The sequence below is a fragment of the Leptodactylus fuscus genome, chromosome 11, assembly GCF_031893055.1.
Source record: "Leptodactylus fuscus isolate aLepFus1 chromosome 11, aLepFus1.hap2, whole genome shotgun sequence".
NCBI classification, from domain to species: domain Eukaryota; kingdom Metazoa; phylum Chordata; class Amphibia; order Anura; family Leptodactylidae; genus Leptodactylus; species Leptodactylus fuscus.
In genome coordinates, this window is record NC_134275.1 from 50,488,139 (window position 1) to 50,501,903 (window position 13,765).

General features: G+C 45.1%; 7 non-coding genes across 7 annotated transcripts; 5 read left to right on the top strand and 2 right to left on the bottom strand.

Moving 5' to 3' along the window:
- Positions 1–603: 603 nt before the first annotated feature.
- Positions 604–676, top strand: TRNAA-AGC (transfer RNA alanine (anticodon AGC)). Its single transcript has one exon. It is a non-coding gene; the product is annotated as a tRNA-Ala (tRNA).
- A 215-nt stretch (positions 677–891) lies between these two features.
- TRNAN-GUU (transfer RNA asparagine (anticodon GUU)) lies at positions 892–965 on the top strand. Its single transcript has one exon. It is a non-coding gene; the product is annotated as a tRNA-Asn (tRNA).
- A 319-nt stretch (positions 966–1,284) lies between these two features.
- Positions 1,285–1,394, top strand: TRNAL-CAA (transfer RNA leucine (anticodon CAA)). Its single transcript has 2 exons — positions 1,285–1,322; positions 1,349–1,394. It is a non-coding gene; the product is annotated as a tRNA-Leu (tRNA).
- A 2,070-nt stretch (positions 1,395–3,464) lies between these two features.
- On the top strand, positions 3,465–3,573 carry TRNAL-CAA (transfer RNA leucine (anticodon CAA)). Its single transcript has 2 exons — positions 3,465–3,502; positions 3,528–3,573. It is a non-coding gene; the product is annotated as a tRNA-Leu (tRNA).
- Positions 3,574–4,953: 1,380 nt separating this feature from the next.
- On the top strand, positions 4,954–5,063 carry TRNAL-CAA (transfer RNA leucine (anticodon CAA)). Its single transcript has 2 exons — positions 4,954–4,991; positions 5,018–5,063. It is a non-coding gene; the product is annotated as a tRNA-Leu (tRNA).
- Positions 5,064–5,572: 509 nt separating this feature from the next.
- Positions 5,573–5,645, bottom strand: TRNAR-UCG (transfer RNA arginine (anticodon UCG)). The gene has a single exon. It is a non-coding gene; the product is annotated as a tRNA-Arg (tRNA).
- Positions 5,646–8,064: 2,419 nt separating this feature from the next.
- Positions 8,065–8,137, bottom strand: TRNAR-UCG (transfer RNA arginine (anticodon UCG)). The gene has a single exon. It is a non-coding gene; the product is annotated as a tRNA-Arg (tRNA).
- Positions 8,138–13,765: the final 5,628 nt, after the last annotated feature.

Genomic DNA, 13,765 nt, shown 5'->3' on the forward strand with positions numbered 1-13,765 from the left:
TACCGGGAAAATATGTAGCCTATGTTTCATTCCAAGTTCCAAGGTATGCATGTGCCAAATGTCGTTTTTGTGTGATTGAGGAACAAACATCCAAACACACAAACTTTCACATTTATAATATTAGTAGGATTAGTAGGATAGGATTGGCTGAGACTTTTACTTCTTACAAGTCATTCTTTAGATTGTCTCTTAAAGCTGTACTCCTACTAATTCTTGCAAAAACATTTCTTAAAGGGATTCTACCACTAAAACACTTTTTTTTCTAGTTACCACGTCGGAATAGCCTTTAAAAAGGCTATTCGTCTCTTACCTGTGGAAGTGCTCTCCGCCGCGCCGTTCGTTCAAAATACCGGTTTGTACCGGTATGCTAATTAGTTCTCTCGCAGCGATGGGGGCGTCCCCATTGCAGCTCGAAAACAGACCGCAGCGCCGCCTCTCTGGTCTTCGGTGTCCTCCCCTTGCCTCTTCAGCGTCTGTCGGACGCCTGCGCAGTATGCTCTCTGTTCAGCGAAGATTGCCGAACGTACTGCGCATGCGCAAAAGTGCGGTCCCAGCCATAGTGCGGGTAAAAAAGTGTTTTAGTGGTAGAATCTCTTTAAGAAAGGGGAATTAGCTCAAATGGTAGAGCGCTCGCTTAGCATGCGAGAGGTAGCGGGATCGATGCCCGCATTCTCCACATACTTTTTCAATGTTTAATAAAATAGTGTCAATGTCATGAAAACCGATAATAAGAAATAAAACCATGGAAAATATTCTAAAGGTTTGAAGAAATGGTCATATTCATAATAATATTGTATTTGTGAGGGTAATGGGGTGAATGCAGCTCTGGCTGTTACTGGAATATCTGACATATACATCATTAGTAAACCAGAAAAAAGCATCAACCCAGTTGTCTCTGTGGCGCAATCGGTTAGCGCGTTCGGCTGTTAACCGAAAGGTTGGTGGTTCGAGCCCACCCAGGGACGCTTGCATTTTGTGCTGGGAGATGAACAAGTTGATCACTTAAAACCATTTCTAGTATTTTAATTCTCATTGAAGTGAATACGAGGCAGAAAAATTCTGCCTGGTGCTGAATTTGCTGATTCTGCAATGAAATTTGGTCAAGCAGAAAAATTGTGCTTCAGGAATCTGAATTATTCTTAAATTCTGTAACGTGAACATACCCTAAGTAGGAAACAGTTTTAAAATCATTAATCAGAGAAATATTGCAAAAATGTGTATTTGGAAAACTAGATCTGTAAATTTTTGGATTGAGAAAACTCACAGAACAAATGTCAAACAGTTGTCAGGATGGCCGAGCGGTCTAAGGCGCCAGACTCAAGAGGAAACTCTTACCTAGATATGGGTGTTCTGGTCTCCGAATGGAGGCGTGGGTTCAAATCCCACTTCTGACAATATTTTTTTTTCTTTTTCCCCCTTCTCTTCTGTTTCTCAACTAAATGCTAAAATTAGATTTCTTTTTTTTTTTCTTAAGGCATTTAAGGGTATGACTGGTTGCCACATAACTTGGTATTTTTAGGCCTTGAAAATGTTGTCCCATGCAGAACGAAGGAGATGTAATAAACAAAACACCATCATGTTGGATAGTTTTCACACTGCCATTGAAGGCACTATCAGATGCCTTACCCATCAGTCTCAGAAGTTCAAGCCTTCCACTCAAACACTACAGAAACCATAATGGAACCCAATAGACCCCACCCGTCAGACTGGCCAGAACTACTAAGAGGTCAGAGCCTCTAATCCTAGATCAGGGGTGCTCACACTTTTTCAGCATGTGAGTTACTTATAAAATGACTTATAAAAGTCAAAAGATCTACTACCCACTTCTTGTGGGATGGGGCCTGGGCTGCAGCATTGTCAGATTGACATCGGATCCCGGAGAGGTAAGTAACATTGTTTATGTTCTCCTACCTCCCCTGGGGCTCTGATTATTATACTCAGGGGTCTGAAAAGACCCCCGAATATAATAATAGCGGTAGTGGGATCGTGGCCTGGCCCGGGCCTATTCACTACCGCCCGCCGCGGCCTATAGTACAAGGGGAAGCGGGGGTGGCAGTAAACAGGTACAGGGAGGTTGGTAAATAGGCCACTACCTGCTGGGAATACTCCTGCAGGTAGCGGCTTATTATAAAACAAACAAACATAAAATTCTCATACTTACCGACCTCGATGCTGCTGCTGCTCCCGCGGCCGCCTCCTTTTCTCCTGGTAGATGTCTGCATATCAGCGTAGGTGGCGTGACGACGCCGCCTACGCTGAAACGTAGATGTCTGAACCAGCGCAAGGAGACCGGCATCTCTCCTGCGCTGGTTCAAACAAAAAAAAGTTTTTAAAAAAATATATAAATAAAAAATGCCACGCAATCGACCCATACTTCCTTTGTGATCGACCGGTAGATCGCGATCGACGTATTGGGCACCACTGTCCTAGAGCATGGAGGTGTGCCTGATCTTAAATGACGGGCGTAGATTTGTGGTATGACTTAGGGATATATATTTATCTTTAGGGGTACATTTAGGAACATTGGAGTACATATAAAGCTGACACAGCGCTGAATTCAGTGCACCATCAGCCTTGCAGTGGTATAGAATAGGTCACATTGTAGAGGACATGAAAGCTCCACTTTAGGCTAAGGCTCCACGTTACAGCTTTTTTGTTGCAGATTTTGCTGTGGTTTATTGAGCCAAAGATAAGAATGGCTACAAAAAAATGGGAATTATATCGGAAGCGCTTATACTTGTACATTCTGCTTAATCCACACCTGGCTTTGGCTCCGCAACGTGGAACCTCAGCCTTAAAAGGGTTGCACAGGTAAAAATTTACTATTTTAAATAGGTAAAAAAAAATAGGTGTAAAAAAAATAAAAATAAAATCATACTCTCCTTTCTGCGATGCCTCCCAGCATGGTCCGGTCATGCCGGTCCATTGTTATCTTTCAGCAGAAGTCCCCGCTGCACATGAATGCCAAGGCTGATAAGGGGCCTCATTGAAGGGCGCATGATGTCACTTCCTGTGATGTTCCGGGGTCTCTTCCTGATGCCACGTGACCGCTGAAGCCAATCAACGACAGGGATCTAGGATGTCACAGCCGGCGAGGAGTTTTACTTTGAGAAGACAGTCCAGCAGACAGAATGGACCGCATTGGGAGGATACTGGAGCATTGGGGACTGGTGAGTATGATTTTTTTAAAAAAATTTGTAACCTCCTCCGGTCGATTTTAAAAAATATTGTTTTTGCCCTGGATTTGTATATATCTTTGAAACATTCATGAAGCCGGTCATAAATGCTCTAATCTTACAACCCAACATTGAGCAGAGCATTAGTTCTGTAACTGATCGATAAAATCTATTACAATTAGCCAAATCCTTGTTGTTGCATATCTTAAAGTATTAACAATAAAATATGAGAGCAATGTGTGGCGTGCACGACTGATCTTTTTGAAACCGTAAAGCTTCTCACAGCTTGTCAGGATGGCCGAGTGGTCTAAGGCGCCAGACTCAAGAGATTCTCTTCCCTAGACATGGGTGTTCTGGTCTCCGAATGGAGGCGTGGGTTCAAATCCCACTTCTGACAACTCATTTTCTCTCCTCCGATTTTCATGTAATTATTATATAAACAGTCAGGATCTTCCCCGTGCTGAGTCTTCATTATTTATTAGGTTTCCTTGTGTTATAATCTTTGTTAAACATATAATAGACGGCACGCTGGAATGCTCCGAGCAGAGAACAGGCTGCAAAATCACTCTCTATTTCTTCAAACACGTTTGATTGCATTTCAAGTCTCTTCACATTAATAATATGTTGAAATTTGTTTCCTAGCAATGAGACAAACATCAGAGACCACAGGGTTGTTAGTTTCAATGCAAAAACTGCAAAGCAGAAATATGGTAACAGTATGCCCGGATGAAGAGGTACAAAGCCCAAAGCGGGAAGTGAAACCTACAAACTCATCATATAAGGTAATCTTCTGAGCATGTCGTCCTATACACGGGTGCATTCACTGTACTAAGAAGAGTCAAGTAAATATCTGCAAGAAATGAATTAGTAAATATAATTTTACAGACATGAAATTACAGAATTATTCAGATAAAAGCTGTAAAATAAGCCGAACTGAATGTTTCCAGGCCATGTATGGCAGGGGTGAACCTAGCTTTTATGCCGCCTGAGGCGGACGACAGAAAGCCGAGGGGGCGGGGCGGACGGGGCGGCGTTAGCAGGCAGAGAACCTGCTCTCTGCATGAGCGTGAGGGGAGGCCGGTGGAGCAGCACTGCGTCCACAGGGCCTCCCCAATCCACCGCTCGCTTCCTGTGCTGGGCTGCCGAGACGGTGACACTAAGCCAGTCCAGGACTGGTCCAGGATTACTGGGCCATACACTAGTAAAAACCATGACCAGAATTTTTATTTGGCCAGATATTCCTACCAACTAGAGATGAGCGAACACTATTCGGAACAGCTGATCCGAATAGCACAGTCCCATAGAAATGAACAGAAGTGGCCGGCACGCTGACTTTGCTGGTCGCTTAACCCCCCGCGTGCTGGCTACATCCATTCATTTCTATGGGAGAATGCTATTCGAAACGGCTGTTTCGAATAGTGTTCGCTCATCTCTACTATCAACCCATATGTGGAAGATACTCGTCCTGATTTCCAGAGCTGTGGAATCGGACTCCTGCTCCGATTCACAAATGGTCAGTCAGAATCAGTAAAGATCCTCGAATTCATTAAAAACCCCGTAAGGCTAGCTTCACACCCACGCCTGATCTCTGCTTGGGATTCAGTTCCCAATTCTGGCATCTAAACATGGGGGGTCCATTACCCTGTCTTAATGGAGTGGTAGACTGAGCATGTGCACTGCTGCTTTATTCATGGTCTATGGGACTGCTAGAATTAACTAATTGTAACACGCAACAATCTCCAGCAGATGATGTGGACATGTGTGACTTAACATGTATGTCAGGATGGCCGAGCGGTCTAAGGCGCCAGACTCAAGAGGAAGCTCTTACCTAGACATGGGTGTTCTGGTCTCTGAATGGAGGCGTGGGTTCAAATCCCACTTCTGACAACAACTTTTTGCTGGAGGAAAAAACTCTTGAGTGGGTCACCCTGTAACCCCTTCATAATTGTAAAAGAAGGAACTGTGATCATGTGGGTGCAGCGACTTCTATTTGCAAAAAATCCCACCACTGCTCAATCTTTTTTGTAACTAGAAGACACAGTTGCAGCTCCCTCGGGGGTTGTAATATGATCCATTGACTTACATCAGTGAAGGAGTCGCAGGGCAATCCTGAAATCTTTGGTAGACTGATGGGCGTTGTGGCCAAAGTCGTCTTACTATATTGTACTGCCTAATTTATGATGATCTAAGAATCTATTACCTTTTTTTTGGCTTATTTTGTAATTGCGATATAAAAGGAGTTCCACGATCCACAGGCTGAGAAATCTAATTTTTTAATTTATTTAACCAACGTTTATAAAAGTAGGTATCCCAGAATACATTAAATGTCAGGACACCCTGAAAGCTTGATTTGGTAACAAAATGTTTTTGAAACTTTCTGTAATTAAAAAAGAAAACGACCACGAAGGGACTCGAACCCTCAATCTTCTGATCCGAAGTCAGACGCCTTATCCATTAGGCCACGCGGTCACCCATATACCCCTACCTAAAAGCCATGCCCAACAACAATGGCATCACATCAGTTCTACTTCAACTAACAAAAACAGATTTGAGGAGACGTGAAGATCTCAATGTATCTACTGACCTATTGGGACATTACTAAATTGATCATAACAATAGAGCTGGAAAAAATTTTTTAGTTTTTTTTTAACACAAAATGGGGCAAATCACATTAATAGCCGTAGAATAATGAAACATTACTGTGTCTCCTATGTAAAAAAAAAAATAAAAATTAACAGGAAAAATTTCTGTGACGTGTGAACTTGGCCCTAGGGGCAAACATTGCGAAGCATTATCCCTCCAGCCAGAGACTGTACTTGGAAACTAAGAACAGCTGGCAACTATGGAGAAGGATGTAGAGACAGAAACCAACTATGGTCAGAGCTGTGCAGTCAGGGTTTACAGCTTAGATAAGATTACTAAGAAAAATGTTTGCCGCAGCTGCCACCGAGGTCGACCAAACAAACAAACTGTACGTTTTACAGATACAGACCTATAGCTATCAAAGGACCAAAGTGTCTATCAAAGGACCAAAGTGGCTCTTTTAAAACAATCATTAAATTTATGCACAGGCCTTGTTCACACGTGTTTTTTTCTGTATGTGTTCCGTCTGTAATTTTTTGTAAAGCTTTGATTCCAACATAACCATAAGTGCGTAAAAATAAAAACAGTTTTTTATTAAAATCTATGGCCCAGATTTACTATTGTGGTTAGGACAATAAAATTGGCATAAATATGGTGCATCTAGTCTGGGCTACAATTTTTCAACATGCTAGAGATGTGGTTGTCGATTCTAGAAAAACAGGGATATGGCTTATGTATATGGGGGAAGGGGGGAAAGAAGGGGGAGGAAGGGGAGACCAACGACCAGAAGGAGAAGAGGGAGAGAACGCGGGATCCACCTATCAGGATATAGAGTGATGACTCCTGAAACACCACTCACATACTCATACCTCCCAACCGTCCCGATTTCCGCAAATACGGTGTCCTGATCCCGCGGTCCCGATTGGCGGGAGGTATGTCCTGATTTCAACTCATTGGCGTCCTGCCTTACCGCTGCGCTCCGGCTTCGACGTATGTAGGCGCAATGTGATGACGTCACATCGGGCCTACAACTATGTGAGTGGAGTGAGAGAGCGGTGGGGGAGCATTGGAAGGTGAGTATAAGTGTTTGTGTTAAACATTGAGGGGAATGTAATGTAGGCGGCCTATGAAACTTGGGGCATATGAGGGGGGGGGGGAGAACGGCACGACACTGGGGCAGATGAAGGGGGGAGAACGGCATGGCATGGCACTGGGGCAGATGAAGGGGGGTGACGGCATGACACTGGGGCAGATGAAGGGGTGAGACATGAATCTGGGGGCAGAGATGGAGGGACATGAATCTGGGGGCAGAGGTGGGGGGGACATGAAACTGGGGGCAGAGATGGAGGGGGGGACATGAAACTGGGGGCAGATAAAGGGGTTATATGAAACTGGGAGAGATGGAGGGGGGAATATAATTTACAGGTGACTGTAGGAAGATTATACTGTGTGGGGGCACATGAAAAATGAATGAGAATGGGCGGAATCAACATAAAAGTGGGCGGAGCTAAGTTTGCTGCGCACGCACGCTGCATATTTTGTCCCTCTTTCGGCTCTTCAAAAGTTGTGAGGTGTGACATACTGTCAAGCTTGGAGGGATCCGGAGAATCCTCCGCAACCAGGGCTTCCATTCTCTGAATGAGGAGACGCTCCTGTAAAAAACTCAAGCAAGGAAGGCGGTGTAGCACTTCGCCGATGCCTGGGGACGACAGCTCTGGCAGCCGTAAGAAAGTGCCGCAGAAGATCTTTCCTTATCTCAGAGATCCTACCAAGGATGACCGAGAGGAGAGCCTGGGATGTGGCTTAAATGTGTCATGATGCGGCAAAATAAGTGTAAAAAAAATTCTGGCTCAAAGAAAGTCAATTAAAGCTAAGACCCCATGTTGCAGAAAAGCAGCTTTTATTTTGTTGCGGGTCTTGCTGCAATTTTTTTGTTTTGTTTTAGCCAAAGGCAGGAGTGGATAAAGCGGAAGGAAGAAGTATAAGATCTTCCTAGATATTTCCTACTTCTGCCTTTCCACAACGTGGGCTGTACCCTAAAAGATGGTATAAACATAAACTAGATAATCTAAAGATACATCAGATTTATCATCCAACATCAGTCACTGTGATAAATCTGGTGTAGCATCAGACTGCCTGTTTAATTGTAAGCAAATTTTGGCAAATTTATCTATGGAAAATAGACGGTATACAAAAGTCATCTGTTCTGTCTACTCTCAAAATTATGTCACATAAGGACAAAAGAAAATATAAAAATTCAATCAATAAATAAATAAATTAAAAAAAAAGAAAAGAAAAATGAAACCGACCATGAAGGGACTCGAACCCTCAATCTTCTGATCCGAAGTCAGACGCCTTATCCATTAGGCCACACGGTCACATGACTAGCACACAGCTCTGCAGTCTTGCAGCTCTGCTGTCTAATTTAGCACACTGAGGGATTCCTAGTATTGTATATCACTATGATGCAACAAGTAGCAGACGCCTGATACGGAACTCCATCCAATGTATGAGGCACATTTTCCAGTCTGGGATCCTGCAGAAGGCCTAAGTATTACAATAATGATGAATTGGCAAAAGATTTTTGATCTTTACATGTTTGTCTTACTTCACTCGAGTACAAAGGTCCAAATTTCCACAAAAATTCACTTTTGTCAAAAAACATTAATTTTTTTCACCATTTTCTCATAAAATACATTTTACGTGCTACAGACAAGTGATTTTTTTAAAATCAGAATACACAGGAATGGATCCTGTACAGCAGTATACAAAGTCCTTATGGGCTTATCTAAGGGGTCATAGCCTCAAAAAGTGCAGTATGGGCCCATTGCAGCCTAGAGAGATCACAACATAGGCCCATCGCAGCCTAGAGGTCACAGCATGGGCCCATCGCAGCCTAGAGAGGTCACAGCATGGGCCAATCGCAGCCTAGAGAGGTCACAGCATGGGCCAATCGCAGCCTAGAGAGGTCACAGCATGGGCTCATCGCGGCCTAGAGAGATCACAGCATAGGTCCATCGCAGCCTAGAGTTCACAAGGTGGACCCATCACAGTCAAGAGAGGTCACAACACGAGCCAATTGCAGCCTAGAGAGATCATAGCATGGTCCCATCGCAGCCTAGAGGTCATAGCATGGCCCCAACGCAGCCTAGAGAGGTCACAGCATGGCCCCATCGCAGCCTAGAGAGGTCACAGCATAGGCCCATCGCAGCCTAGAGTCCACAACATGGGCCCATCGCAGCCAAGAGAGGTCACAACATGAGCCAATTGCAGCCTAGAGAGATCACAACATGGGCCCATCACAGCCTAGAGAGGTCATAGCATGGGCCCATCGCAGCCTAGAGAGGTCACAGCATAGGACCATCGCAGCCTAGAGTTCACAACATTGGCCCATCGCAGCCTAGAGAGGTCATAGCATGGGCCCATCGCAGCCTAGAGAGGTCACAGCATGGGCCCATCGCAGCCTAGAGTTCACAACATGGGCCCATCGCAGCCAAGAGAGGTCACAACATGAGCCAATTGCAGCCTAGAGAGGTCATAGCATGGGCCCATCGCAGCCTAGAGAGTTCACAGCATGGGCCCATCGCAGCCTAGAGAGGTCACAGCATGGGCCCATCGCAGTCAAGAGAGGTCACAGCATAGGCCCATCGCAGCCTAGAGAGGTCACAGCATAGGCCCATCGCGGAAAAGAGAGGTCACAGCATGGGCCCATCGCAGTCAAGAGAGGTCACAGCATGGGCCCATCGCAGCCTAGAGAGGTCACAGCATAGGCCCATCGCAGCCTAGAGTTCACAACATGGGCCCATCGCAACCTAGAGAGGTCACAGCATAGGCCCATCGCAGCCTAGAGAGGTCACAGCATGGGCCCATCGCAGCCTAGAGAGGTCACAGCATGGGCCCTTTGCAGCCTGTGGGCACTTTATTACAGTCCAATAAGAATACATTAAAGAGCTATGTACATGGGCCCTCAGGGTATGTTTATTCAAAAGATAGGGGCCAGGTTCTAGGCGCCCAAGGGCATATATTGAAAACTGTGGATGACAAGTCATTATAATGGTTTGGAGTACTTATACCGTATATATCAGACCCCCCCCCTTCCCACAAACACTGGTTGTGGGGCCTCCAAGTGAAGAAACCTACTGTACTATAGGAGATGAGGGTTGTCTGCTCAGGTAATCTACCATAAATTTGTTTAGTGCTAGAAGCCTCCAGGACGTCTCCTGTACCGGCAGAACAATATGGAGATCACTGATCAAAGTCAATCCCTGGTAGGAAAACCATTAACAACACAATGGAGGAAAGTCTGACTAATCTCATAGGAAATCTACATTTACACTTTGGAAATAGGACTGTAGGGCGTCCACCCAGACTAACTAAATAAACAACACCCAGTAGTGTCTAAAGTGGGCGACTGTGATCACCCTATACAAAGACATATATTACAGTGGTCATCCCATATAGATATATATTACTGTGATCACCCTATACAAAGATATACACACGTGGACAAAATTTTTGGTCCCCCTTGTTTAATGGAGAAAAACCCCACAATGGTCACAGAAATAACTGGAATCTGACAAAAGTAATAACAAAATTCTATGAAAATGAACAAAGGAAAGTCAGACTTTGCTTTTCGCTACAACAGAATTTAAAAAAAAATAAACCTCCTGACACGGCCTGGACAGAAATGATGGTTCTGGTAACTTAATATTTTGTTGCACAACCTTTTGAGGCAATCGCTGCGATCAGACGATTCCTGTAACTGTCAATGAGACTTCTGCCCCTCTCAGCAGGGACTTTGGCCCCCTCCTCATGAGCAAACTGCTCTAGTTGTCTCGGGTTTGAAGGGGCCTTTTCCAGATGGCATGTTTCAGCTTCTTCCAAAGATGCTCAATAGGATTTAGGCGCGGGCTTATAGAAGCCACTGCAGAATAGTCCAATATTTTCCTCTTAGCCATTCTTGTTTTTTTTTTTAGCTGTGTGTTTTGGGTCAATATCCCGTTACAAGACCCACAACCTGCGACTGAGACCAAGCTTTCTGACACTGGGCAGCACATTTCTCTCTAGAATCCCTTGATAGTGTTGAGATTTCATTGTACCCTGCACAGATTCAAGACACCCTGTGCCAGATGCAGCAAAGCAGACTCAGAACATAACAGAGCCCCTTCCATGTGTCACAGTAGGGACATAACAGAGCCCCCTCCATGTGTCACAGTAGGCACATAACAGAGCCCCCTCCATGTGTCACAGTAGGCACATAACAGAGCCCCCTCCATGTGTCACAGTAGGGACAGTGCTCTTTTCAAGATAGGCTTCATTCTACTGTCTGTGAACATGGAGCTGACGTGCCTTGCAAAAAAGTTAGATTTTTGTCTCATCTGTCCATAGGAGATTCTCCCAGAAGCATTGTGGCTTGTCAACATGTAGTTTGGCAAATTCCAGTTTGTCAGATACAAGTTATTTCTGTGACCATTGTGTGTTTTTCTTTCATTAAACGAGGGCGACCAACAATTTTGTCCACATGTGTACGGTATATCACTGTGGTCACCCTATAGACAGATATACATTACTTTGATCACCCTATATACAGACATATATTACTGTGATTACTCTATATACAGATGCATACCTCTCAACTGTCCCGAATTCTGCGGGACAGCCCTGGATTCCTAGTCGTGTCTCACAGTCCCAGTCAGCGGGAGGTATGTCCCGGATTCAACTCTGGACGCAGATGAATTGAATACAATAGTGAATGAAGCATGAGCAGACAACCCCTGCCTCATCACTGTGCTCTCCCTGCACTCCGGCCCCGGGAGCTGTAGGCGCGATATGATGATGTCACTCACATCATCCCTGCAGCTCCCAGAATTCTCCATGACTGGGACTGGAGACAGAGCTACAGGGGAGCGAAAACAGGTGAGTATCAGTGTTTTATATGTTAAACTTTGGGTGCAATTTGAGGGGGGAACATGAAACTAGGGGTAGATGAAGGGGCATTAAACTGAGGCAGTTGAAGGAGGGGGAAGACATTAAACTGAAGGCAACTTAAGGGGGGGACATTAAACGAGGGTCAGATGAGGGGGGACATTAAACAATGGGGCTCACTGGAGACACTATGCTGGGGGCAACTGGAAAGAGACATTAAACTGGGGGCAACATGTCCGCCTCTTGTTGCCCCCAGTTTAATGTCACCCCCCAGCTATCCCCATGGTTTAATGTCCCCCTCCAGCTGCCTCAGTTTAATGTCCCCCTATTTGCTCCCAGTGTAAACTGGGGCACGAGCAGAGGGACTTCATACTGTGGGGCAATTGGAGGGGGGACATTATAATGTGGGGCATATCATGTTAGGGTGAGTGTAGGATAGGGGCATTATACTGTGTGGGATCACAAAAAAAAAAAAATGGATGAGAATGGGCGGAGTCAATATGGAAGTGGGTGGAGTTAAATTTGCTGCACTTTTTGTACCTCTTTCTGTTCTTTGAAAGTTGGGAGGTATGCAGACATACACTACTGTGGTCAACCTATACATAGACATACACTACTGTGGTCAACCTATACATAGACATACATTACTGTGGTCACCCTATACATAGATATACACTCACCGGCCACTTTATTAGGTACACCATGCTAGTAATGGGTTGGACCCCCTTTTGCCTTCAGAACTGCCTCAATTCTTCGTGGCATAGATTCAACAAGGTGCTGGAAGCATTACTCAGAGATTTTGGTCCATATTGACATGATGGCATCACACAGTTGCCGCAGATTTGTCGGCTGCACATCCATGATGCGAATCTCCCGTTCCACCACATCCCAAAGATGCTCTATTGGATTGAGATCTGGTGACTGTGGAGGCCATTGGAGTACAGTGAACTCATTGTCATGTTCAAGAAACCAGTCTGAGATGATTCCAGCTTTATGACATGGCGCATTATCCTGCTGAAAGTAGCCATCAGATGTTGGGTACATTGTGGTCATAAAGGGATGGACATGGTCAGCAACAATACTCAGGTAGGCTTTGGCGTTGCAACAATGCTCAATTGGTACCAAGGGGCCCAAAGAGTGCCAAGAAAATATTCCCCACACCATGACACCACCACCACCAGCCTGAACCGTTGATACAAGGCAGGATGGATCCATGCCTTCATGTTGTTGACGCCAAATTCTGACCCTACCATCCGAATGTCGCAGCAGAAATCGAGACTCATCAGACCAGGCAACGTTTTTCCAATCTTCAATTGTCCAATTTCGATGAGCTTGTGCAAATTGTAGCCTCAGTTTCCTGTTCTTAGCTGAAAGGAGTGGCACCCGGTGTGGTCTTCTGCTGCTGTAGCCCATATGCCTCAAAGTTCGACGTACTGTGCGTTCAGAGATGCTCTTCCGGCTACCTTGGTTGTAACGGGTGGCTATTTGAGTCACTGTTGCCTTTCTATCAGCTCGAACCAGTCTGGCTATTCTCCTCTGACCTCTGGCATCAACAACGCATTTCCGCCCACAGAACTGCCGCTCACTGGATGTTTTTTCTTTTTCGGACCATTCTCTGTAAACCCTAGAGATGGTTGTGCGTGAAAATCCCAGTAGATCAGCAGTTTCTGAAATACTCAGACCAGCCCTTCTGGCACCAACAACCATGCCACGTTCAAAGGCACTCAAATCACCTTTCTTCCCCATACTGATGCTCGGTTTGAACTGCAGGAGATTGTCTTGACCATGTCTACATGCCTAAATGCACTGAGTTGCCGCCATGTGATTGGCTGATTAGAAATTAAGTGTTAACGAGCAGTTGGACAGGTGTACCTAATAAAGTGGCCGGTGAGTGTACATTACTGTGGTCACCCTATACATAGATATACATTACTGTGGGCAACCTATATATAGACATACGTTACTTTGATCACCCTATACACAGACGTGGCTATCTGAGCTACTCTCCACGTCACTTCTAGCAACTCATGACTTCTACAGCTCATGGATGAACAGATCACTTATTCTCCGGGGCAATGCAA